Source organism: Suncus etruscus, chromosome X, assembly GCF_024139225.1.
Source record: "Suncus etruscus isolate mSunEtr1 chromosome X, mSunEtr1.pri.cur, whole genome shotgun sequence".
Classification (NCBI taxonomy): domain Eukaryota; kingdom Metazoa; phylum Chordata; class Mammalia; order Eulipotyphla; family Soricidae; genus Suncus; species Suncus etruscus.
In genome coordinates this window covers 72,718,463-72,745,129 of record NC_064868.1, presented here as the reverse complement: position 1 = coordinate 72,745,129, position 26,667 = coordinate 72,718,463, and the positions used below count along the sequence as shown (strand labels likewise).

Sequence of the window (26,667 nt, the reverse complement as noted above, 5' to 3'; positions counted from 1 at the left end):
CAAGCTCATCTTGGAGCGACTGAAGGAAACGGGCCTCCGCGCTAAGGGCGGAACCCATGATGAGGAGAAGAGGAAGAAGTAGCCCGGAGGCGAGAGACTAGCCGAAAGGCGAGAGTAGCCCGAAGGCGGGGGCCGACGAGGGTGCATGCACGGGGAAAGACCGCACACGTCCCGGGGGCACAACTCACCCAGACGTGAGGGATTCCGAAGAACGGGTCGGCCGATAAGGAGAATGGAGACACCAACGTTGGGCGCCAAATGCGGCTCCCTGTGGGGGATCCCCGTGAGGGGTTCCTAGCTCTAGCTGACCGGCAGTCAGAACTGTCCCAAAGGTGGCCACACAACGTGGTGGGTGATTCTCCTGAGTACCTGTGGAAGCAAAAGGTTAGTAATGACTCATGACTCAGTGAGAGACTAAGAGCACTTTATTTCGGGCAGCATACAATTATATACTATCAGCCAAAAGGGGAACTGGGAAGGGGGAACATGAGTTGCACCAATCATCATCTGCCAAGACAGTCTTTACTCACTGCCCAGGAGGGGAAGGGGTGGAAAACCACAAGGCGCGGATGTCACGTACACAGCCAGATGGAATGTTAGATAAAGAGGAACATATGAAAACTTAAGTTGAACATTTGCGTACACAAAGTTTTGGTAAATGTTAAACCTTTCAGTGAACCTTAAAGAGAATGTTCTGTTATATGTCTAACTTTTCTCATGGCCATGGAATGTATTGGTCAGAGTGAGAGCAGGCTCAGAACCGCCAGTCCCTATTATTTTTTTGCTGCACACATCTTGTTGGCCTTGCCTCAGCAGTTATCTAGTTTCTGTTATTCTTCTGTAGCAAGCTGCGGTCAGCCAAGGTTCGACTGTAGAAGTGGGGGGATGTCCAGGGACATCTCCCTGCTGCTCCCCACAGTCAAGAAGGTGTTTGTTGAGTTAGCCATCAGGGAAGCCAGCAGGTCGGTGCAAAGATGTCTTTGTTTATTTAAAGCAAAAAGGCTAATGCAGGATAGGTGGAGTTTGTGGAAGGAAGAGTGCCTGCTTTTCTGAAACCTCAAACCTTGTCCCTCTATCCTTGTTACTGTCCCCCCCCCCATTGACTTAGTGGCCAGTATCTAAGTGCAAGCCCTTTTTAAAATTTAACTAGTTTTCTATTTTTCCCAAGTCCTTTTTAAAATTTATGTAGTTTTCAATTTTTCCCAGAGTTTGGCCTGGTTATGGACCATCAATTCACACTCTGAATATTCAGTCACGTTTTCCTTGCAAGATATTTTTCTCTTCACATGTAGACGATACAGTCTCTTTTGGGTACACTACTGTACCTTACACCTCAGGGATACTTTACTTAGCCATTTGTCTTTATCTTCAGGCTAATTACATGTGTTTTTCTTTTCAGGTTTGAAAGAAAAGACTTGATTGAGCAACTTCAGTCATTCCTTATAAAAATGTTTGACTTTCACCAAAAAAAAATGAGATATGAACTACTATGAAAAAAATTGATTATGCTATTGCAGAAATTTTTAGGAAAGATTGTTTGATTCTAGTGTGTTATGGTCTAGCATAATTTCTTTTGGATCTTGAAATATTTAAAATATTCTAGTATTATTGTTCTTAATAAAGTTTGGTTATTGCCTTAGAACGCTCTGTGAAAGTTTAGTTTGTTTTCCTGCTTGATGTGGGAATTTTATTAAGTCAACAAGCTAAACAATGTTGAGGACTTGGTTTTGACATCAAACCTCATGTTGAATCTGGTATTTCCAATCTTTTTAAAAAAATAAATATTAAGTGACTATAATTTACAAAATTATTCATAAATGAGTTTCCAGTATATAATGATCCAGCACCAGTCTCACCATCAGTGTTGATGTGTCTCATCCTACAGCCTACCTCATTGACAGATACATTTTTAAGTTTGGTTGGTTGGTTGTTGCTATTTGTATTACATGCTAGCAATAATGTTGGCTCTCTGTATCTATACATTTATCACATACTTACATGCTTCATTTCACTAATTATTTCTTAGTCCCTTTCCCCCTTCGTCAGCTGTTCAGTTTTCATTGCCTGGCAAGTTGATTCAATTGCCAACAATTCTGTAACATTAAATATTCTGCTTTTTTTGTACTGACATAAATTTTCTGAAAAATTTACACAAAATCAAAATCTTCCTAGATATTTGAGGCACATTGTTTTAGCCCCTTGAATAGCAGAAACCTACGTTATCTTTGGTTATCACTTAACTCCAATATAGAATGACCTTCTTTGCCCCGTGATTGGGATGAATGGATGAATAGACAAAAGTGCCAGCTGGTGGTTCGTCTTCCCTTTAAATGGAATACCAAGACATTATAATTAAAGCACTTCAGCATAAGAAAAATCACATATCCAAATCACATAATGTACACATGTGGTTTGGATATATGTACACATTATAATATCCTTATCGGTAAGAAACTTAAAGATTTCCACAGAGGGATAAGATAAAAATGCACATTCCTATCTCTGTTGTTCAATTTGGTGTGTGTGAAGTCCTATGGACATCAATTAAGACAACATGTATATGGAATCCAAATTTGAAAAAAACAGAGCAATCTCAGTACTTTCAAATGACAAATAAGTGCATAGAAAACACTAAAGATTTCTAGAAATTATGTGCATTGGCAGAATAGTGGCAGAAATCAATTCTAAAATACAAAATTATTAGCATTTTTTTGTTTTGTTGGTTCTCAATGATTACTGTGAGCTCAGGGATTAAACCTGGTGGTACTCTGAGGACCATATATGAAGTGCTGGGGATTAAATTTGGGTTGACAGTGTGTAAGGCATGTGCTGCACCTTTTGTAAACTCTCCACCTGTCTATTGAAATGTTACTAAACAAGAAACTACAAAAAATAGGAACTAAGACTACAACCCTTTTACAGTGGCACCAAAAAGGATAATTTACCATTGAGTGCTCTAACAAACGACTTAACACTCTCTACTAATACAAGAAGAACCGTTGGTTGACAATTAAGAGATATATGAAATAACAGAGGTGCCATGTTCTCATTGCTAGGAAGAGATCACACTGTTAAAATGCCACCTAAGTAAATTTACAAAAAAGAATCAATACAACCACTTTTAAAATGACTTGGTAAATTTCAACAATTTTAAGATGTGTGGAAACAAAACACCATAAAATACCAAATAAATCCTGAAGGAAAGTGAAATGGAAGTTCACCTGTCCCGAATCTAAAGATAATAAGTCATAGCAATAAAAGCCATTTGGTATTAGAATAAAATGAGGCACACAGACCAAAGGAACTGGAAAGGTGATCTAGAAATAGGCGATACAATCCTGAATCTCAAACTCAGAGATGTATTTTGTTCTTAGGCAAGGGAAATAAAATAAAATATAAGACTTTAAGTCTGCATTAACAGCATAAATTTAAATTTTTTTTTGGTTTTTGGGTCACACCAGGCAGTGCTCAGGGGTTATTCCTGGCTCCAGGCTCAGAAATTGCTCCTGGCAGGCACAGGGGACCATATGGGACGCCGGGATTTGAACCGATGACCTCCTGCATGAAAGGCAAACGCTTTACCTCCATGCTATCTCTCCAGCCCCATAAATTTAAATTTAAATAGCATAACATCTTTTAAATTTAAGTATCTGGGGTATTTAGGCTTCAATCTCTTTAACTTTGATTTAAAAAAAAAAACCCGAATTTACCATACTAACCATTTCTAATCAGACCAGCCTCTAATACTAAGTATATTCATCCTATTCTGTAACCAAATTCCACACATGTTTTTTCTTTTAAGTAGCAGCCATCTTAGTGGATAGGAGATAACTCATAAGTGCTTTCTTGGCATTTTCTTGTTAGCGACATGGAGCATTTCACATGATTGATAAATCATTTTGCTTCTCAGAAAGAGTTATTTAATGGTTACTGGAGGGGCAGGAGTGGTAAGGTAAGACTAAGACTAAGACTGACCATGGTTCAATCCACAGACAACCCATATGGTCCCCCCAAGGCAGGGGTGATTTCTGAGCTCATAGCCAGGAGTAACCCTTGAGCATCAAATGCAGGTGGACCCCCCAAATAAAATTGATACAGGAGTTTTAATTTAGCAATATAAAAAAAAAGTGTGGAATTTGGTTAGAGAACAGGATGAATATACTTAGTATTAGAGGCTGGTCTGATTAGAAATGGTCAACATGGTAAATCGGGCTTTTTTTAACCAAAGTTAAAGAGATTGAAGCCTAAATACCACCCCCCAGATACTTGACTTGTCCTTTAGAGGTTTCTGATCCTACCTGGAGCAGTGACCCCTAATGAAGTACAAACATTAGAACTCAGCTCATGCAGGGTAAGATTTTTCAGAAGTGTGGAGGCAGAAAGAACATAGGATCAGTATGTAAGGAATAATCCTAACTGTTGTTGACATTGAGGCTATCTAGAAATAGATTGGCCTATACAGTACCCCATTAATAATTCCATTTATATCTCTTTTATATAAATTTCTGGAAGTTGCCATACCTAGAAGTGGTGATTGTAAACCTCATTCAATGATGGGCCAGTTAAGGCAGAAAGTTTTCCTTATACAGCTTTTATAAAAGTATATAATGGTCATTTTTGGTGCTTTTTTTGGAGGTACACCCTGAAATGCTCAGGGGTTACTCCCGGTTCTGTACTCAGGAATTACTCCATTCAATTCTTGAGGGACTGTACAGGATGCTGGGGATCAAACCCAGGTCCAACCTCACTATAGCTCAGCCCCAGTAATGGACATTTTAATCCAGAGCACCAAAATTGTTGAAAAGATATATTTTAAAAATAATATAAGGGGCTAGAGATATGGTACAAATGGTTAGGTGCCTTCTTTGCACATGTATCCAACCCAGGTTTGATCCCAAGTACCACATACAGTTCCTCAACCCTGCCAGGAGTTATTCCTGAGGGTAGAGCCAGGAGTAAAACTTGAGCACTGCCAGATATGGCCCCAAACAAAAAAATGACCCAGTAGGGAAAGAGTTATTGGCTCAGTGTACAATCTGTATGAGTGAGGTCTTGTCTTCAACTGAACCTAAAATGTGCATGATTAACCTGTATCATGGAAAAACCCAAGTAGTCATATCAAAACTCACAATTATTTTATTCTTGAATATTTTTCATACCACAAACAATATTGTATAAGTTTACTGACTTTGTGAGGGGGAGGTTCTTTTCAGTGTCAGGATAATCTCACAGCAATATCTCTTTAGAAGTAACTGAACAGAAGAAAGTATTTGATGAGAGATTCACTAATATTGAATAAATTTGATACAAAATTATAGAAATTATTCTAATAGAATTGGAAGATCTAAGAAATACAGTAGTGAGTCACAAGTGAAGCTTAAAACTACACATCATCAGAAAAGAGGCAATAGAGAGATGTAAAATATGAAGAAACATAGAATAGTGGTGGGGAATAAAAGTAGGAAATATCTCCAAATCATAACAATGTCAGAAGAGGACAAAGAATAATTGCTGAGAATCCCAGTCCTAGGAGGGGTTGCTAATGCACACATTCAAGCTGACCATTAGTTGCAAAATTAAAAAAAGAGAACGATACAAAGATAAAATTTGGCAAGAACCCAAGAGAGAAAAGTTATTTACAGCAGCAAAAACAAGGAATAAGGGCAAGTAGAGAGGATGGAGAATGAAGAGATAAACTAGAATCACACAAGGACAGTAGTGTAGGGTCTTGGGCACATTAGTAATCATGAGGTATAGTAACTGTACATTAAAACCATAAACATTAAAGCTGTTGTAAATATGTTACCTAAATGCAATCAAATTAAATTAACAAAATAATTTCTTTAAAAGTATCTGAAGAACTTATCATAATCTTCAAGAGACATATTAGTGGCTTCTTTTGATAAATTATATGGAAAGTAGAATATCTTCAGACAATATTCAAAGCCTAGAAAATTCATTTAGTTTGCCAGATGGCTAGTGTTAATGTGAAATTGGCCTTCTAAAAGCATCTTGTTTTTTGTTTTTGTTTTGTTTGGGGCCGCACCCTGCAATGCTCAGAGTTCCAGGATCTTCCTGGTTGACTCTAAGGTCCATATGTGGTGGCTGGGATCAACCCTGGGTTGGTTGCATGCAAGACATATGTCCTGCCTACCGTATTTCGCTTTAGTCCCTGAGCTTCTAAGCTTCTATTTTTTTAAATGATTTCTTTATTTAAGCACCAAGGTTACAAAATTATTTGTAATTGGGTTTCAGTTCATCAAATGTACATCATCCTTCACCAGTGTTTAGCTTTTATTTGAATTGAACTTTCTTAATTGTGTTTGTTGATAGAGTTTCCCTTTCCCAATCTTGTTCAGATGATTGATTGGGGTGGGGACTGCACATTTGATTGTGATATTCACACAATTCTGGAATTCAGTAGAGTACAGATTTTAGGGGTTTACTACCAAACAGTGCTCAGGGCTCTAAGAGACCATTCTCTTCAGTATGCAGCCCAATTGTACAAGTGTGATGGTTTGGTACATTGGCTGAGCTGTAAGCCACAAGGGCCACATCCAAAAGTACTAAGGGACTATGAGATGCCAGGTATCCTACTAAGGACCTCGAGCATGCAAGGGATGCACTCTAATTCTCTGGACAATCTTCCCAGCTCCACACTGTTTAAAAATGTTGGTGCTTGCGCATATTTTAATTGTGGTACCCCCAGGAGTCAACTAGGCTATCTCCCCAAGTTCAAACCTACTTTTAAATTGGGTGTAGTGAGGGGCACGAACAATGTTGGTAGTCTGGGAGTCCTTTCAGGTAATTTCAATGCAAGGGAGAGAGGATGTGTTCATGCCCTGCAGTGCCCAGGATTACCCAGCCTCACTGGAGGAGCAGGACCTTTTGGGCTATTCCTTGCCATCTGAGGCCATTTGATGCTGGAGATCAAACCAATGGAGGAAATGGAGTAAGGAGAATGACCACAGTTTTTAGAATTGTCTTGACAGTGATCTCTAAAGTAGCAAATCACACAGAGAAACTCTCAAATATACAGGTGGGTTCTGATCAATTTATGTGTGTAAGAAAATGCCACACTCTTTTAAAGCCTAGCAAGTTCAGACAAAACAGAACATAGGGCTTACATGAATGCAAATATGCTACCTGTTCCCAGAAATCATACTAGGAAAAAAAACTTGGGATTCATAAGTTCGACGACTCAGAGAAGTCTAGCATTAGTTGCCGAGAATAATTAGCATTGGCAGAACTCAGCTCTTTTCCCATTCCAGAAATCTTGAGAGCAAGATTCCAGGTTCAAGGAAAGGTGGTCAGTCTCACAAATCAGAAGGGAAATGGAACTGTTTTATGTGTGCATTCATGCACCCTAACCCCTCTATACTAAACCCATATCTTCTCAAAGTATTTCAGAGTCAGCATGGTCTACAAAAAGGACGAGATATTTGTTTCTAATTTTCTAAAACCAATAAGACATAAACACTTTTTGTGATTAGATTTATGATAATGACCTCTAACATAATTGAGAACTATAAAAACATTAATACTTTCAATACTTTAAGAAGTGCTTATTATTATTATAATTATGGTTATTATTAGTTTGAGGACCACACAATGATTTTACTCAAGGATCTCAGGGATTACTCCTGGCAAAGTTCCTGGTGGTTTCCATGATCCAACTCTGGTTGGCTGCATGCAAGGCAAGCACCAGAACTGCTGTGCTTTTTTTCCAGTCCTACACCAACATATTCTATCATTGTTATTCTTTAATTAATCTCCTTCCACATCAATACTCACCAATTAAGCTTTGAATTTCAACATATATAATGCACACATGCATGTACGCACACATTTATATATGTGCACACTCCTTCATTTGGAAAGCCATCATTCTGAATCTTTGAGATCTCATTGCTCTATATTCCATTTTATTTGCTACAGTCTTTGTTACTTCCTTTTTTGTTCATATTTGGGGGCCATACCTGTTAGTGTTCAGAGTTTATTCCTGGCTGTGTGCTCAGGGATTATTCTTGGTGGGGCTCAGGAGACTATATATGGTGCCAGGGATCCATCCGACCTGAGTCATCAGCATGAAAGGCAACACTCTACATACTGTGCTAATTGCTCTGGACCCTTTGAAAACTTTTTATAGCTTCAAGTAAAGTGAATCTGTCATGTTATTGATAAAACATATGCATAGTAGACCAGATTAAACGAATCAACTTTGTCATAAATGATCCATTTATCACTTGTCAATAGAATATTTTCTTCTACAACAGTCTATATGACAATCTTCAGGTATGTGAAAAAGATTTTCAAAAATCTGCATGTTGCTCTTAAACTGAAACATAATATATTAAAAATGTTTTTATTGGAAATCAGCAGCCAGGATTTCAGAATATTCTAGTAATTTATTTCAAAACAGTGAGAAGTATTGAACCGTGAGCCTCACACATGTAAATCAAGTGAGGTAAATCCTCAGTCTATATATATATAGTGGATGGTGAGGTTCACCAGATGTGCCTTGGGCTTCTTACATTTCTTTTAAATGTCACCTTCTAATATTATTTTTTGCACTCATGTTCCCCCCACAATTCAAATAAAATTATTGAGTTTGCTTTTTATTTGTTTTCTGTATTTTGTGTGTGTGTTTGTTTATGTTCAGTAGGGAGGATGGAAGCTAGGACCTTATACATGTGTAGCATATGTTATACCACTTAGGTAAAATCCAGCCTGAGTTGGGTCTAGATTTGCAGTAACTGTGTATCGATAATGCCAATGATTAGAACTCATTCATTGATTATATCAGAAAAAAGAAATAAATATTTGCTAAGATAAGTGGAAATGGCCTTTGTATATTGTTGTTGGGAATATAAATTGGCAGAGCCACAAAAGAAAACAGCTTGGAGGTTCCTCAATTAAAAATAGAAATGCCGGGCAAGAACAATAGCACAGCGGTAGGACACTTGACTTGCACACGGTTGACCCAGGGAGGATCTGGGTTCAATCCCCAGCATCACATATGATCCCCCTGGTCAGGTTTGATTTCGGAGTACAGAGCCAGGAGTAACCCCTGAGAATCAACAGGTGTGGCTTAAAAATAAAATAGATAGATCGATAGATGATAGATAGGTAGATAGGTAGGTAGATAAATGCCATGTAGTCCAGAAATTTCACTTCTGTTCAATTATCCAAATACATGTAAAATAATTTTAATAATTCCACTAGCCACTTTTGTGTAATAAGCAATATAAAATAAATTATTTTCTGCTTTCTAATGGGGCAGGCTTGAGGGGTGGATGAGAAACTGGGACAATGATGGAGGGAAAGTTACACTGGTAGTGGTATTGGTGCTGAATCACTGAATGCCCAAAACAACAATTTCAAGCTATTTTGTAAATCGCAGTGTTTAAATAAAGTGAAAAAAAATACATGCACTCACATGGTTATTGTAGTATCACTTAGTATAACAAAGACAAGAAGGAAACATATGAATAAATTAATGAAGAAGTTATTATATAGGCATATACATATGCATTTAAAATAATATTTATTAGTTATGTTTAAGTTAAAGCAAACAGTAATATGACAATGGTCCCAGCGGGTTATCTCATATAACCTAGACTTCTATTTTTTGTTATGTTTATTGGGACACACCCAATGGCTCTCAGGGGTTACTCCTGGCTCAGAAATTGCTCCTGGCAGGCTCTGCAACCATATGGGATGCCGGTGATCCGTCTGGGGTCGTTAGCATGCAAGGCAAACGTCCTGCTGCTGTGCTATCCTTCCGGCCACAGACTTCTGGAGTCTCTAACATGGGTCTCTCTTTATAATAATCAATAACTTTTTCTTTGTTTGTTTATTGGGCCATACCTGGTGACGCTCAAGGGTTACTCCTGGCTATGTGCTCAGGAATCGTTCCTGGCTTGGGAAAACATATGGGATGCAGGAGGGGGGTATCTAACCACAGTTCATCCTAGGTTAGCGCATGCAAGGCAAATGCCTTACCGCTTGGGCCCCCTTGCGGTCCCTAATTTGTAACTTTTACACAGTGACTAAATTGCCTACTGATGCATTTCTCAGAAAGTATTTCATTTTGGTTATGGTTTAGGGGCCACACACAGCAGTTCTCAGGGATTACACCTGTCTCTGCACTGAGAAATTATTACTCATTGTCTAAGGGTACTTTATAGAGTACCAGGGGTTGAATCTGACTCAACTGAGTTCAAGATAAAAGCCCTAGCTGCTGTACTATTTCTCTGGACTCCAAAATATTCCTGTTTTTATTGGTTTGTTTTTTTGTTTGTTTTTGTTTTGGGGCCACACCAGGCAGAACTCAGGGCTTACTCCTGGCTTGGTTCTCAAGAATTACTCGGAACCGGAGAGAAAGCATGGAGGTAAGGCATTTGCCTTTCATGCAGAACGTCATTGGTTCAAATCTCGGCATCCCATATGGTCCCCTGAGCCTGCCAGGAGCGATTTCTGAGCATAGAGCCAGGAGTAACCTCTGAGCACTACCGGATGTGACCCAACCCCCCAAAAAATTATTCGGGGAGGTTCTGAGGGACCATATGGGGAGTTGGGGATCTAATTTGGTTCCGCTGTGTGCAAGGCAAACTCTCTGAATGCTGTATTATCATGCTGATCCCCAAGTATTCCCTTTTTAAAACAATACAATGGAATGATGTCCAACCACAAGAGAAAGGGAATCCTGCTATTAAAACTTTACTGTACAATGAGAGCCTTTGAGTCAATATAGGCTATTAGAGAAATTTATATAGTACACACTTAAGTAATTTCTATTAAATATTTGTAGCCTTTGAAGGAATATCCAGTGACACTCAGGGTTTGCTTCGGGCTATGCACTCAGAAATAGCTTCTGGCTTGGGGACTATATCGATCACTGGGGATGGAACCTAGGTCCATCCTCGATCAGCCCCATGCAAGGCAAACGCCCTTCTGCTGTGCTATCACTCAGACCCCTGTAGTCATTTTAAATAAAATATACCATCACTTAGATATACAAGGATTTTATAAACATAAAATTAAATCTATTTTTTAACTTTTATTGATTGGTTCTTTGGCCAATCCCAGAGGTGTTCAGGGGTTACTCCTGGCTCTGCACCCAGAAATCTCCCCTGGAAGGCTAAGGGAATATATGGGATGCTGGGGATTGAAAAGTGTCCCTCCCCTGCCAGTCACATGCAAGAAAATGCCCTACTGCTGTGTTATCTCTCTGGCCCCATTAAAATTAATTCGTTTTGTTTGTTTTTGTTTTTGTTTTTGGGCCACACCGGTGATGCTCAGGGGTTACTCCTGGCTATGTGCTCAGAAATCGCTCCTAGCTTGGGGGACCATATGGGATGCCAGGGGATCGAACCGTGGTCCATCCTAGGCTAGCACAGGCAAGGCAGACCCCTTACCCCTTGTGCCACAGCACCGGCCCCCATAAAATCAATTCTTAATTATTTGCTCATCTGTTGTTGGACACCTACGTTGATTCCATAGCCTACCTTAGTGCTTTGAGTTACAGTGAATAATGGTGTGCATATGTCCTTTTGAATGAATTTTTATTTTGAGGATATATGCTAAGAAGTGGAATTGCTGAGTCATAAGGTAATTATTCACTTATCTTTAGTGTATAGAATAAGAAGACAAAGGAAAACAAAGCATCAAAGGGAGAGATACCTCAATCACCATGCTACTTGCACTGTGGAACTGAGGATAGGGAAGAAAAGAAACTGATGGGGGAAAGGAAAGAAGGGGGCAGTAGGAACATAAAAGGCTCAGGAAGCACGATTCTTGCTGAAGAACTCTATGTACCTGAACCATAGAGTCAACAAAATTAAAAGCACTAGATCCACATTACAATGTCCAAACTTAAAAATGTGCCTGTTGGTATGGAGTGATAGTACAGTGAGGCAGGCACTTGCATGTGACAGACTCGGGTTGGATACCTTCTCTGATGGTTCCTTCTCTGCCTTAACTGCACTACCCCACTCTTTGTGCCCAAGTGCTCCCATGCACTAGTACTCCTGGCCAGAAGGCAAAACTTCTAAATCCTCCTGTAATGGAGTATATAGTGAATGAGAAGACATAAAACCTAGAGGATAGTAATATGCTATCCTAGATGTTGCATTGACAATTCATTGTCCAGCCTTCATTAACCTATATCAGATTCATATAGGTAGATTTTTTGTCTTTAACTCATTTGGACTTAATTTGAAATTTAGAATACACTCCAGTGTGAAATTGTGGTTTGTAGCTTCATATTCTAAAAATACTTCTCAGTGATGTTTCTTTTTTACTTTTAGACCACACCTGGCTGTGCTCATGGTTTCCTCCTGGTTCTGAGTTCAGGGACCATGCCTCATGGGCTCTGGTGGGCCATCGAAGGTGTCAGGGATTAACACTATGTCTGTGATGTGCAAGGTAAGTACCCGTCCGCTGTTTTACCCCTCTAGCCAAATTCTCTCATAATTTCATTTCCTATGTTCAGATATCAACTCTAAAAAGAAAAAGCTAAATATATAAAAACAATATGCATGTAACTTTACATGTTAATGCAGGAGTGAACACAAGTTCAAATGGGTGTATAAGAATGTTTTCCATGCCGAATACATATAAATGTATGTATCAAAGATAACAAGGTTGGGGCCAGAGAGATAGCATGGAAGTAAGGCATTTGCCTTGCATGCAGAAGGTCGGTGGTTCAAATCCCAGCATCACATATGGTCCCCTGAGCCTGCCAGGAAAGATTTCTGAGCCTAGAGCCAGGAGTAACCACTGAGCACAGCCAGGTGTGACCCCAAAACGAAAAACCAAAAAAAAAAAAAAGATAAAAGGCACTAAAAGGACACAATACAAAGTCAGCTGTTTGAGTCAGAGCTGGATGTGATCATAAAACATGATGACAACAACTTCTTCTCAAGTTCTTGTGCAAAACTTGTAAAGTTTAGCACAAAACCATTGCAGAGTGACCTTTAATGGGGGTTTTGCCTGGACCCAAGAAAAGACAGTAAAGGCATGCAGAAAGTTTTATCAGTAACTAGCAACTATGTTCAAACGTAATAGAGGTGAAATTGACTCCCTCCTTTGGCTAGTATTCGAAGACTTTCTACCTAGTTATTCTGAAAAAGCTGTTTAGAGGTTAAGGCAGTTCTCTTGCATGCAGCCTTCCGATACCTGATATAGCGTGTTCCCTTGGATTCCGCCAGGCCAAAGTTGGGAGCAGCCCCCAGGCACCAATATGTGCCCAGAATTGAATATCAAATAAATATTAAATAGATAATTGCATTAATTAATTAAATATTAAATAAACCTTTTAGGGTTTGGAGAGGTCAAGGCACTGGCTTTGCACATAGCCAATCCTGACTTGATACAGAAAAGAATCCTGAGCACAAGATTCGCCACCCCCCAAAACAAAGCCTCTTATATTTTACTAAAACATCTTGGAACTTCAACATATTGTATTTTTTATAAACCTAGTAACAATTTCATTCTCCATCAGATCACTTTATACAACTTAGAGGTGAATTCATTTTACATATTCAGCATTGCTATTTGGGGGAGAAGAGTCACACCCAGCAGTGCTCAGGGGTTACTCCTCATTCTGTGTTCAGGAATTACTCTTGATGGATCTTTAGGGGAATAACTATAAGGAATGCCCTTAATTAAAATTGGTTTAACCTGTGCAAGGCAAATGCCCTACCCACTGTACTGCTGCTTTTGCATTATATTCAGCATTTCTAGGGGAAAGTTTAATTCTACATGTATTTTCATATCAGTCTATATCAGTGATTCTCAATTATTTTCTGTCATCCCCCCTAGGAAGAAGAAAACATTTTCGTGTCTCCGGCGCGACTGTAAATAGTATCGTTATTAAAAAAAACTTTAACCTGTACAACAAACATTTATAAAATAATTTGAGCTGATTTTTTAATCAAAGGTGATGTCTGGATTAATGGCTACAATGAGCACGTTTTGCAATGCATAGCTTTTCGAAGCGGGGTTTGAAGTAGGACACAGCAACTCTCAGCTCCAGAGACATACAGAGACATAAAAACGGGACTTAGCTTATTATGACAGTGTTTGCCAAGGTCAAACGTGCCCCCTTTTACGGAGCTCGAGCCCCACCCCTGTGGGTCATGCACCACTATTTGAGAACCACTGTTCTATATAAATATATAAATATGTAAAATAAAATTTATAACGAACTATTATAGTGATTATTTGCTCTAGTTGGTTGTACTGAGACATAAGTATGCATTCAAAATTCTTAGGTTCACTAGATTTCCAACAGCAAATGAGTGGATCATAAATATGTGGTGCATATATAAAATGGAATACAGCATAGCTGTGAGGATTGAATGATACAATCATGCAATTTGCAGCAACTGGGATGGAACTAGAAGATATTATGTTAAATGAAGTAAGCCAGAGGAAGAAGCATGAATACAGAATGAGATCACTTATATGTGGTATTTAGAATAACTGCAAGAAGAAACACATGGGCTTAATGGTAGATACTCTGAACACTGTAGGTACTAGGGTATAGTGAAGAGAAGGAATCAAATCTGGTGGAAGTGGAGAAACACAAAAGCCTATATTCTCTTTTGTACTTCAAAGAGACCTGCGACAATGGATACAGCTGTTTAGATTGAGAAGACGTTCAGTCAATTACTTTTTATAGATGTCTACAATAATGTTCTAATGCTTTTATCCACAGAAACCAGTGCATAATGCATCTGGATGCCATGGACTCCCACTCCGGTGCTCACTATAAGAATGTTTTAGTGTCTTAATTTTAATATGTCTATAATAACTCTTTAAGGTTTTTGTTCCCAGTGGTTCTTGGAGATAAGTACAAAATATAAAGTCTACTCTCAGCAATTTTTGCAGTTCTGGGGTTTAAATCTAGGGCATTACACATGGAAAAGATGTGTTCTTCCACTGAGTCACAGGCCAGTAACCCTCTTAGCAATTTTCAAGTAGAAATTCATGCTTCACTTATTATGTGAATACCAAAAGCTTATACACATAGGCTACACATAGGGACAACCTTTGTATAAGCAGTAACTTGTGTATAGGTATAGTATATAGCACATATATTAAAGATAATACTTTGTTTTATTAGCTATAATTACCGTGCTTTAAATTTTATTCTAAGAACTTAATGATTTTAATATTTTTGGGGTTTTTTTTGGTTCTTAGTCCACACGTGAACGTGCTCAGGGTTTACTCCTGACTTTCTGTTTAGGAGTCACTCCTTGTAAGGTTCAGGGGGCCATTTGGGGTTTCAGGGATCAAATCCTGGTTGGGTGCATGCAAGACTTACCCACTCTCTCTCTCTTACCCAGAGCTTAGTCATCTTCTGTCTGAAAGTCTTTTAATCCTCGACCAACATATTTCCTCCATTCCTAGTCCCCGAAACCTCCACTGTACTCTTTGTTTCTGAGTTCAGTTTTTATAGATCACACACATACGTGTTATCATTTTGTACTTCTCCCTTTACCTATTCCACTTAACACATATCCCTCAAGGTTTATTTATGTTGTGAGTAGAAAGATTTTTATTTTTCTCATGACTTAATATTCTGTTGCATATAATCATCACATCTTTATTTTAGCCATTGTTGTTTACAACTTTACAAAACTGTTGTATACCATATATATATAAAACCTTTCAACACCACACCTACACCATAGTGTCAATTTCTCTACATCATTGTCACAGGAGGGTCCCCTTGTCCCCCTCACCTTACTATCTCCACTCCACTCCCTATGTCTCCCTGCTTAGACCAGTTATTATATTCTGGGTTTGGGGCCATATGTTGTTCCCCTAAAATGAATTTTTATATACTAAAATTAGAGAGATCATTCTGTGTAGGCCTCCTTCCCTCCGGCTAATTTCACTCAGCATGATAATCTCTAGTTCCATCCACGTAGAGACAAATCGCATGATTTTATTTTTTCTTATAGCTGAGGAGTTGTCTATTGTGTTTATAGAACATAAAAAGCGTTGGGCACCTGCTATAGTCAACTGTTCTGGGACATTCAGGTTGTTTCCAGATTTAGTCTACTATGAATAGTGCTGCAATAAATATAGAACAGATGACTTTTATGAATAGATGTTTTCCCCCTTGAGATTGATGCCCACACCCATATTGCTGGGTCATATCAAAGCTCAATATCCATGTTGATGCACTAAAATTTTAAGCTAGTCAACATTCCCACCAGCAGTGAAAGAAGATTCCCCTTTTCCTGCATCTTCTCCAACACTTGTTTTAAAATTTTTTGTGCTGTGTGCCAGTCATACTGGTGTGAGATAACAATCATTGGTATTGATTTTATTTGCATTGTTCTGATGATTAGCGATGCAGAACATTTTTTCATATACAATTTGACCATCTTTGACTTTCTGTTAATCTCGTCTCTGTATTCTTTTTAACAAACGTAGATTTATAGTCTTTTTTAATTTTTTATTTTTAATTATGAGAACAAAGATACAAAGAAAGAGGACAAGGTAAAGTTACAGTGGAAGGACAATCACCCATAACATAATTCTCAGAAGAAGTTCCCTTGCTGATATCTTAACTTTGAACTTTCAGCCAAAAACATTAAGATAAATAAAACAGAATCCATGTACAATTACTTTGTCCCTCAAGTCCCCAGATTGTAACACATTATAATATTTCTTAACAGCACACAAAGCAATCTAAAGCCATAAAACTTGCATAACTCCTTAAAGATTAGAGGCATAATATTTTTTACATTTCCATGTACATGCATATTAGCTTAAGTTAACCTCAAATTTTAAGTCGTTTTTTTTTTTAAGGATTAGAGTCAAAGGATCACAGTAAAAACGGTGTTAGAGTGGCAATTGTTGTTTGCATAGGCCCACCAAAATATAAGGGGAATGGAAAGGAATAACCTTGGCCTAAATACAAAGAGACCTGACCCCTGAAGTTTCCTGGCATAAGACCAACTCTAAGCTCCAGGCAAGCTAGATCGTCCAATCCAAGACATTGTCTGTAGTGCCAACACACTTTTATTTTTCACACGGTCTCTGTTGTGGAAGGCCTTCTCCCTAACTTGGGTGTGCTGGGAGCCTTGATAGGCCCCTAGCCTTCCCCTCTTATGCCCTCGTCTCTGTATACTTATGGGGTTGATTGTTTATTTCTTGCTAAGATTTACCAGTACTTTGAATGTCTTATACATTAATGCTTTTTCAAGTAAATTCTGGGTACATATTTTCTACGGGTTGTCTTTATAATTATGGTCATTTATTTTCTTTTTTTGTTTTTATTATTTTTTTTGGGTTTTGTGTCACAGCCGGCGGTGCTCAGGGGTTAATCCTGGCTCTATGCTCAGAAATCACTCCTGGCAGGCTCAGAGGACCATATGGGACACCGGGATTTGAACCACTGACCTGCATGCAAAGAAAACGTATTAACTCCATCTATTTCTTTGGCCCCTGGTCATTTATTTTCTTAGCAGTGCAGAAGTTCTTCATTTTGATTTGGTCCCATTTGTTTGTCATTATTTCTGTTTTCTTGGCCAATGCCATTGATAGATCACATTTTTATATTTATTAATTTTCACATGGACTCAAGTTTTGTATCTTGGCTATTTGGCTACTGGTCATGAATGCTGCAATGAACTTGGATCACTTATTTATTTTTTCAGTAGTGGAGACCAAATCCAAGGCCTTACACATGCAAGGTAAGTACTTTGCAGCTAAACTGCATCCAGGTTCTGTTTTCATTTCCTTAGGAAATATTCTCAGGTATGAAACTGTCATATTTTGTAGCAGTTTTCTTATTCTTAAAGCAATATACATGTTGCTTGACACTGGTGGTTGTATCAGTTTACAACCCAAAGATCTGTGCAGTAGGGTTTCCTTTTTTCAGCGTGTTGGATAGAGTTTTTCTGGGTGAGCTGAAACCAAAGCAGGAACTTGCAGGTTTCACTGTTCACTAGAAAAGACTGCGGTCAGAGTAGTGAACAATAATGGTTGCAACTGATCACTCTGGACAAGAACTGGATACTGAAAGGGGATAAAGTGACATGCATGGTACTCCTTCATTAACAACAGTGAAAACCACAGTGTCAAAAAAGGGGGGGGGTAAATACCTTCCCCAGAACTCGGTGGGGAGGGTGAATGGGAGAGAAAATGGGGACATGGTGGAGGGAAATGTGCCCTGGTGAAGGGTAGTGTACATTCTGTGACTGAAACTCAACCATGAACAATTTCGTAACCAAAGTGCTTAAATAATTATATATGTATACATAGAGATAATTTTCATAGTCATTCCTAATACCACAACCAGAGATTATTTAGAAACAGCCTGGGGCCTGAGAGATGGTACAGCTGAAGGCTGTTTGCCTTGCATGCAGCTGACCTAGGACAGACCTCATTTCCATCCCCCAGAGTCCCATATGGTCTCCCAAACTAGGAGAAATTTCTGAGTGCATAGCCAAGAGTAACCCCTGAGTGTCACTAGGTGTGGCCCAAAAACCAAAAACAAGCAAACAAACAAACAAAAACAAAAAATGAAAGAAGAAAACAAGAAACAATATAACGGATGAAATAGGAAGAGCTGATGCATTAATGGTGAGGGCTACCTGACCTTTAGGACTCGGCTTTAGGTTCTCTATCTATATACCCTTTGAATTTCTATCTCTTCATTTTGTAGTAAAATTAGACTGGAAGATTATAAGGTATCATTAATTTTTTTTTCAGTATATAGTATGTGGAACTCTTTATTGTGTTTGTCTCTTGTTCTGAAATTTAATGTTGGTACTGTCCTTTTTCTTCTTCCTTTCCTGGTGAAGGGACTGTTTTTTTGGGGGGTTACATATGGCAGCACTCAGGGGTTAATCCTGGCTGTGGCTCTGTCTCAGAAATCACCCTTGACAGGCTCAGGGGAACATATCGAAAGCTGGGAATTGAACTGGGGTCTGTTCTGTGTTGGCCCAGGTGCAAAGCAAATGCCCTACCACTCTGCTATTGCTAGGGCCCCTGAGGGTCTCTTTAAGTAGGAAGGGAAAGGGTCAACTTGGGGACTGCGATGTTGCAAGCAAAATGAACTGGGCTGGAAAAGACAGCAGTAAAGCACTTGCCTTGCATGCCACTGACCCAGGAGTAATCTCTGAGCACAGAGACAGAATTAAGTCCCAATCACGGTCCAGTGTGGACTGAAATAAAAAACAAAAAGCTGTCTTTTCTTCTTGTGCATTTAATCTCTGGTTTTCGTAGTTGTTGTTCCATTATGTTGCTTCTGAGCATCTGAAAACAATGAATTCTATACTATTAGAAACTTTCTTACATGCCAGGAACTTTGCTAGGTGTCAATGGACAGAAAATAAAGCTCTTTCTCATTTTAGTTGGGAGATAAGAACATCAAACAAATAGAAACACTGCCAGGGAATATTACTGTGCTGGGAGGGAAAAAAGCTGAAATCAGATGATTGGGAAAATGAATGATGCTGTTTTAAATTTGGTATCTGGAAATAAATGCCTCTCAGAAGAGGAGACATCTAAACTGGGAAAGGAGCAAATAACTTTGAGTTCTGGAAGGTCCAGATTATGGTAATATGTTTGCATTTCCAAGGCCAGAGTGAAGGAAAATGCAGGGTCTAGTTAAGTTGGCTCGGAGTTTCAGTTTGTTACAGAAGTTTCAGTTATGGCAGTTTCTTTCTTCTTACCTTTTTTTTTTTTTTGCTTTTTGGATCACATGCCCAGTTACGCTAAGGGGTTTCTCCTGCCTATGTGCATAGAAATTACTCCTGCCTTGGGGGACCATAATGAGACACCAGGGGATCGAACTGCTATCCATCCTAGGCTAGCACAAGGTAAATGTCCTACCACTTGCACCACCGTTCTGGCCACCATTATGGCATTCTTTCTGAATATCTGAATGGCTTCAGCGTGCAATGGCGAGTGTAGAGACTGCTCTGTCATTTCTCCAGCAAATATAATACACCCCACCCACTTAGACATCTGTCCATACATATCTGTGGGTTTATGTGCCTTTAATGTCTTATAAAAACACAAGATCATGGGGATAGAGAGATAGTACAGCAGGTAGGGCATTTACTTTGCAGACAACTGACCAGCTCAGAGCCAGAACTAAGCCCTGACACTGCTGGGTGTGACCTCCAAAACAAACAAAACAAAACAAACCACAAAACTGGTAAGTTTAAAGAAAACTTTATTAGGAAGATAAGTTGGGATGTTTGTCTGGCCAGAATAAGCTGCAAAATTAGACTTGGGGATAGGGACCAGAGATAACACAGTGGTAGGGCATTTGCCTTGCACATGATCAACCCTGCTTTGACCCCAGTTTGATTCTCTACATCCCATATGATCCCCCAAAACTGCCAGGAACGATCTAAGTGCAGAGCCAGGAGTAACCTCTGAGCACTGGCAGTGTGACCTAAACCCTACCAGCCAAAGACTTGGGGAGAGAGGCAGCAGGAACCTCATTTTATGCTAAGTACAGTTAGGGTGTCATACTATTCTAAATGTAGTTATAACTCTCCCAGGAAAATTAGTCATATGATTGAGGGGGAAAGGTGGGAATGTACATGTGAGGGACATATAATGAGTAGAAATCACCTAGGATATGTTTGTTAGTGTGGCAATAAGCAATAGGTGACTTTCCATCAAAGAACTTACAATGAAGGTAAGTTCCATACAGTGAGCATAAGTCACTGGGGAAAGTTTGTTAGTGGAGTAATGAAAATACAGGTGATGGTCCATCAAACAAGGCTCCTGATCAGTTCTGTCCATTTGCAGAAATATATTCCTTACAGTTTTGATGCAGTGACCTTCAATTCTATTTACGTACTCTTGGTCAGTTTTATTAGAAAAATTTATATCTATTAATATTTTAAACTTTAAATGAATTTTATTATCAAAAATAGATCAACTATGTCAACATATGTGATGCAACTATGTCAACTATGTGATGCATTTTCTTTTTCTTTTTTCTTTGTTTTTGGGCCACACCTGGTGATGCTCAGGGGTTACTCCTGGTTATGTGCTCAGAAATCGCTCCTGGCTTGGGGGATCATATGGGTCACCAAGGGATCAAACCACAGTCAGTCCTAGGTCAGCTGCATGCAAGGTAAATGCCCTACCACTGTGCCACCACTCTGGATCCTGTAATTTATTTTCTATTAATAAATAAATAAATATTTTGGTGAAAGAGTCCCCCAGTTTAATGCTTATGATTGAACCATGTCATGGGGATTGTTGGACTTGTTCTTATGGCCCCCATATGCACCAATAACACCACGTGGCATTGCTCCTTTTCTGCATAGGCACATTAAAATGGGAAAATACTATACATACAAATAAGATCTTATCAAATAGAGATTGGAACACACAAATCTTTTAGTGCAAAGGGACCTTACACCCTGAACATTGACATAACGACCTGGCACAGGCCTCTGAATAAAGGGCATCTTTCATTCACCCCTGAACTCGGGAAGCCATCCACGAATCATTCAGGTTTGTCTATAACATCACCTGGAAGCAGTCCTCTACCACGGAAGACCCTACCACTGCTCAGACATCAACCTGCTCAAAAGAGACTTCCCTTAATACTGAGAGGACTTAACAACAACAACGACCTGCTTATAGGACAGGGCTTCCTGCATTGCCCTTTAATGGTGAGGTGGAACAAGAGGACGCTCCACATCCTGACTTCAATGTAGGATATGCAGATTCCAGGATCTTTAATACAGAAAAATGATACGAACAACAGAAATTGTGTGAAAAATAAAAGTGTGTTGGCACTACAGACAATGTCTTGGATTGGACGATCTAGCTTGCCTGGAGCCTAGATTTGGTCTTATGCTAGGAAACTTCAGGGATAGGGTCTCTTTGTATTTAGGCCAAGGTTATTCCTTTCCATGCCCCTCATATTTTGGTGGGCCTATGCAAACAACAATTGCCACTCTAACACCGTTTTTACTGTGCTCCTTTGACTCTAATCCTTAAAAAATTACCACTTAAAATTTGAGGTTAACTTAAGCTAATATGCATGTACATGGAAATGTAAAAATACTATGCCTCTAATGTTTAAAGAGTTACGTAAGTTTTATGGCTTTAGATTGCCTTGTGTGCTGTTAAGAAATATTATAAAGTGTTACAATCTGGGGACTTGAGGGACAAAGTAATTGTACATGGATTCTATTTTATTTATCTTAATGTTCTTTGGCTGAAAGTTCAAAGTTAAAATATCAGCAAGGGGACTTCTTCTGAGAATTATGTTATGGGTGATTGTCCTTCCACTGTAACTTTACCTTGTTCTCTTTCTTTGCATCTTTGTTCTCATAATTAAAAATTAAAAAAAATATATAAATAATATAAATAAATAAAAAGCTGGAGCTGGTGCATAGAGGGTAGTACATATGCTTTTCGTGCAGCTATCTCGGTTTAATCCCTGACATCCCAATATGGTTTCCTGAACCTGCCACAAGTAATTTCTGAGCAGAGCCAGGAATAAACCCTGGCTGTGAATGATTCTGAAAGAAAGAAAAGAAAAGAAAAGAAAAAAAGAAAGAAAGAGAGAGAGAGAAAGAAAGAAAGAAAGAAAGAAAGAAAGAAAGAAAGAAAGAAAGAAAGAAAGAAAGAAAGAAAGAAAGAAAGAAAGAAAGAAAGAAAGAAAGAAAGAAAGAAAGAAAGAAAGAACCCAACAACAACAAGAAACAAAAAAAAGCTGTCAGTGACAGCAAAGACTAAATTTTAAAGTTATTAAGGTCTTTTGAATTAATGCTTAGAGCACTGACTAGGACTGATTGATATCCTAAAGATTAAAATATAATATAATTGCAGTCTCATGAAGCTTGTTTTGAATCCTAAAACATTGTGATATGAGTTGCAAATAAAAGCAAAACTTCCATCTGAAGGAGGAGGTAATTTCTTTTATCCTGACATCATCAAAGAATCTCACCTGGTGTAAAATAATCCTAAAGGGCATTAGCAATGCTCTTGAAAAGTTACAAAACTATTACTCTTTCCTCTCAAAAATATCCACAAAAATCTTCAAATTTACAAAGATAAAAGTGTGAGGTAAACGATGACCCTTGTAGGGAACACTATTCACTAAAAAGAAATTCACTAAAAAAGAAACGATACCTTAAATTATACTTTTTTGGGCATATTTGATTTTTTTCCCAGTTTAGTACCTTTCTCTTCTTCAAACAAAACCACATAACTTGAACTATCTAGTCCTGCCTCCCAATTAGAGCGTGAAATAAGGGAGGTACCAAGAACAAACAGGTGTAGGACCTCTACGTAGTAAGCTAGGCACAGAGGGGACCATTTATTCTAGCAGTCCCAGGGGTGAGGGAGGAGGTTATGAGAGGTAGGACGGGAGCGGAGGTGGAGGGAGGACAATTCGGTGATGGGAACTTCCCTGTCTTTATGTTAATATGTACCTAAAATATTATCGTCAATGATATGCAAGCCACTATGATTAAAATAAATATTATATTAAAAAATCCATGAAGTGGGAGCAAATAGTACAGAGTTTTTGCCTTGCATGCGGCCAATCCATGTTCCATCTCTGGCATTCCTTAAGCCTGCCAGGAGTGCATATTGAGTGCAGAGCCAGGGGTAATGTCTATGCTACTTTGGGTGTGGTCCAAAACCCAAAGGGGGAAAAAATACATATATACAAAGTCCTGAGGATTTCATTAGAAAGTGATATCTTTAGGGTGAGATAAGAAAGTTGGAAGGAGAAACTGGAGAGAAAGTTCAAATTGCTGGAACAACTGCTTTGCCTGCAGGCCCAGGGAGTGACACAAAACGAAGTGGAAGAAATTTATAGTTGAATTAGACTAAGTTTAGTGGTATAGATTTATTAAATTGAGACTCTAAATTCCATCTGTTTGTTTCAGTTATTAAGGAGGCCTCTCCCAGATTGGTGTCGTAATTCAGATGATTTTAACAAAAATAATATATAGAGGGTGTATCAAAAATAAATATCTATCACAGTACAGAGTCCGGGAACCCAGGCTGGCAAATATTTATCCAGTGAGGACCCACTTCTTGGTTCATCAACAGCTTATCCTCATTCTGTGACCAAATGACAATAGGGAGAGCTTCCTGAAGGATCTACTCTAAGGGTACAAGTTCCAGTACTAGCTTTCTAGTTTCAGGTATCACTCCAAAAATTCCATATTTAAATTTTTGAGCCTCAAATGACCTTGGATGCATTCATGTGATTCGAGGTTGTTGATTAAAACATTTTTTAAAATTTTTATTGTGACAAAAGTGCATTACAAATCTTTCACAGAATTATTTATGGTACATTGTGACAATGAATGAGGGGCATTCCCACCACCAGTGTTGTCCTCCCTCCGCCCCTTGTTCCCAGCATGTATCCCATATCTCTCTCCTTTACCTCCCAGAATACTAGTTTTACTGGTCTCCACTTTACAGCTTGTTGTAGATTGGATATCTATTCTGTTATCGTTGGAGATAAAAAGGATAAAAAAGGGAAGAAATAATTTGGTAGCAACTACCAAAAACAGAAAGAAGAGAAAGAAAAAAATAAATAAATAAATAAATGCAAAGAAAAAAAAATCACCAAATAACCACAAGAGTGAAAAAGAAAGAAAAAAGTGGAAGGAAAAATAGAAGGAAAATAAAGTAAAAAACTAAAAAATCAATACAAAACAAAAGATAGAAGGGGTGCTGGAGTGGCAGGGATTGGCGTTCCCCCACTTGTTTTTCATAGGCACAGTGAGCATTGGGAAAGAAAGGGAATTCTTTCTTTCTTTTCAGTGGGATCAACCACTGGCTCATTATATACTCATTACCCCATCCCAAGGGCTTTTTTGTGGTGCCAGGAAACTTTCCTCTCAGTTGTGAGTGAGAAAATCCAGCCACTGTAGCTAGCCATCTTGGTATTTCCGCACGTCATAGGACAGGGTCTCGGATAGTGTCTTTCGTTTCTAGAAGTTCCTATCCATCATTGTTGTTGTGTTCAGTTCTCTGTAACAATTGCTCCCTGTTTTCGTTCAGTCCCTAAGCCGAAGCCTAGGATATTATGGATCCAAATGTTCTGCTCAGTCTCTGTTATCCAAGTTGGACCTCTGCAATAAGACATCTTGTTGTTGTTGTTTTTTATGTGTCCTGGGCTACAGCCTAGGGTAGGGTTTTCCTTATTGGTCCCAAGGTAAGTTCTGCCCAGTCCCGGTTGTCAAAGTCAGTTTTCTGTAGTTGGTGCTCTTATTTTTCAAATAAGGACGATACATCTTCTGAGTTCCATTTGGTGTTAGGTGATGTGATAGGACAACCTGGTCTAAGGTCAAGTTGTCATTTCCTTGTTATATAAAAACTGGCACAAGTTGGTGCCAGAGTGTAGAACTGATACAGCTCCAGGCAACAACACCAGGAACTAAGTTCCATTGGGATATAAAAAAAATTTGAACAAGCCTGAGCAGTGATGAAAACAATATCTTTTTAAGGTTAAGACTCATATTTGAGGGAGTGATAAAAATGTTTTCAAAACCACAAAAGCATTAGTTGCATCTAACCCAGGAATACTGAATAACTTCCTATAAAAATCAAATGGTAAATGAAAAAAACATAGAGAAATAGAAAAACGGAGCCGCGACGCCATTTCCTCCTGCCGAAAGTGTGTGCGTGGTGGTCTGCGGGGTGTCTCTCCCGCGCACGCCAGGTGCCCTTTGGCCGCTGCTTGAGCCCGCGTGGTCGTGCCCACCTCCGCTAGCCCCCCTCGGACTCGTCGCCGCTGCCCCCCCCCCCCGACTAAAAAGCCAGAGAAGCAGCGAGGCGTTGCCCTGCCCAAGAATAAAGTTAAAGGCGGTAAAAACAGACGCAGAGGTAAGAATGAGAATGAGTCTGAAAAAAGAGAATTAGTATTCAAAGAGGATGGACAGAGTATGCTCAAGTTATCAAAATGTTGGGAAATGGAAGATTGGAGGCAATGTGTTTTGATGGTGTAAAGAGGTTACGCCATATCAGAGGGAAACTGAGAAAAAAGGTTTGGATAAATACATCAGACATCATACTGGTTGGCTTACGAGACTACCAGGATAATAAAGCTGATGTAATTTTAAAATACAATGCAAATGAGGCCAGAAGCCTGAAAGCATACGGTGAACTTCCAAAACATGCTAAAATCAACTAAACTGATACATTTGGTCCTGGAGATGAAGATGAAATTCAGTTTGATGACATTGGAGATGATGATGAAGATATTGATGATATGTAAACTGAATTCAACATTTATATTCCAACTTTCTGAGGACTATTCAACAGTTTGGTTTTTTGTGACCTGTTAAAGATTAAAGTTTTATTAGTATAATTGCAATTTGGTAAGTCAGACTGATTTGTTTGTACGGTATATGTGTTTCTTTCAAAAGTTGGTAATGCAGACTTCTTGTAGTGAAATCCCACTTTGCTCCTTTGATATAAACTCACTATGAACATTGGTAAAAGACCACACATACTATTTTAAAATGATTTAAAAATGCATTACTGCCTTTCCCACTTTTATCACATCCATAAAGTAAATGGATGGAGTAAATAAATCATTTTCCCACTACTCATGATGGATTCTGATGACTAAGTCCTAGTTTGAACTAGTCTGTTACTTTCTATATTTTAACCGTATTTTCTTTA

General features: G+C 38.8%; 1 pseudogene; it reads left to right on the top strand.

Annotated features, from left to right (window-relative positions):
* The first annotated feature begins 258 nt into the window (after nucleotides 1-258).
* Nucleotides 259-26,450, top strand: LOC125998915 (eukaryotic translation initiation factor 1A, X-chromosomal-like; annotated as a pseudogene).
* Nucleotides 26,451-26,667: the final 217 nt, after the last annotated feature.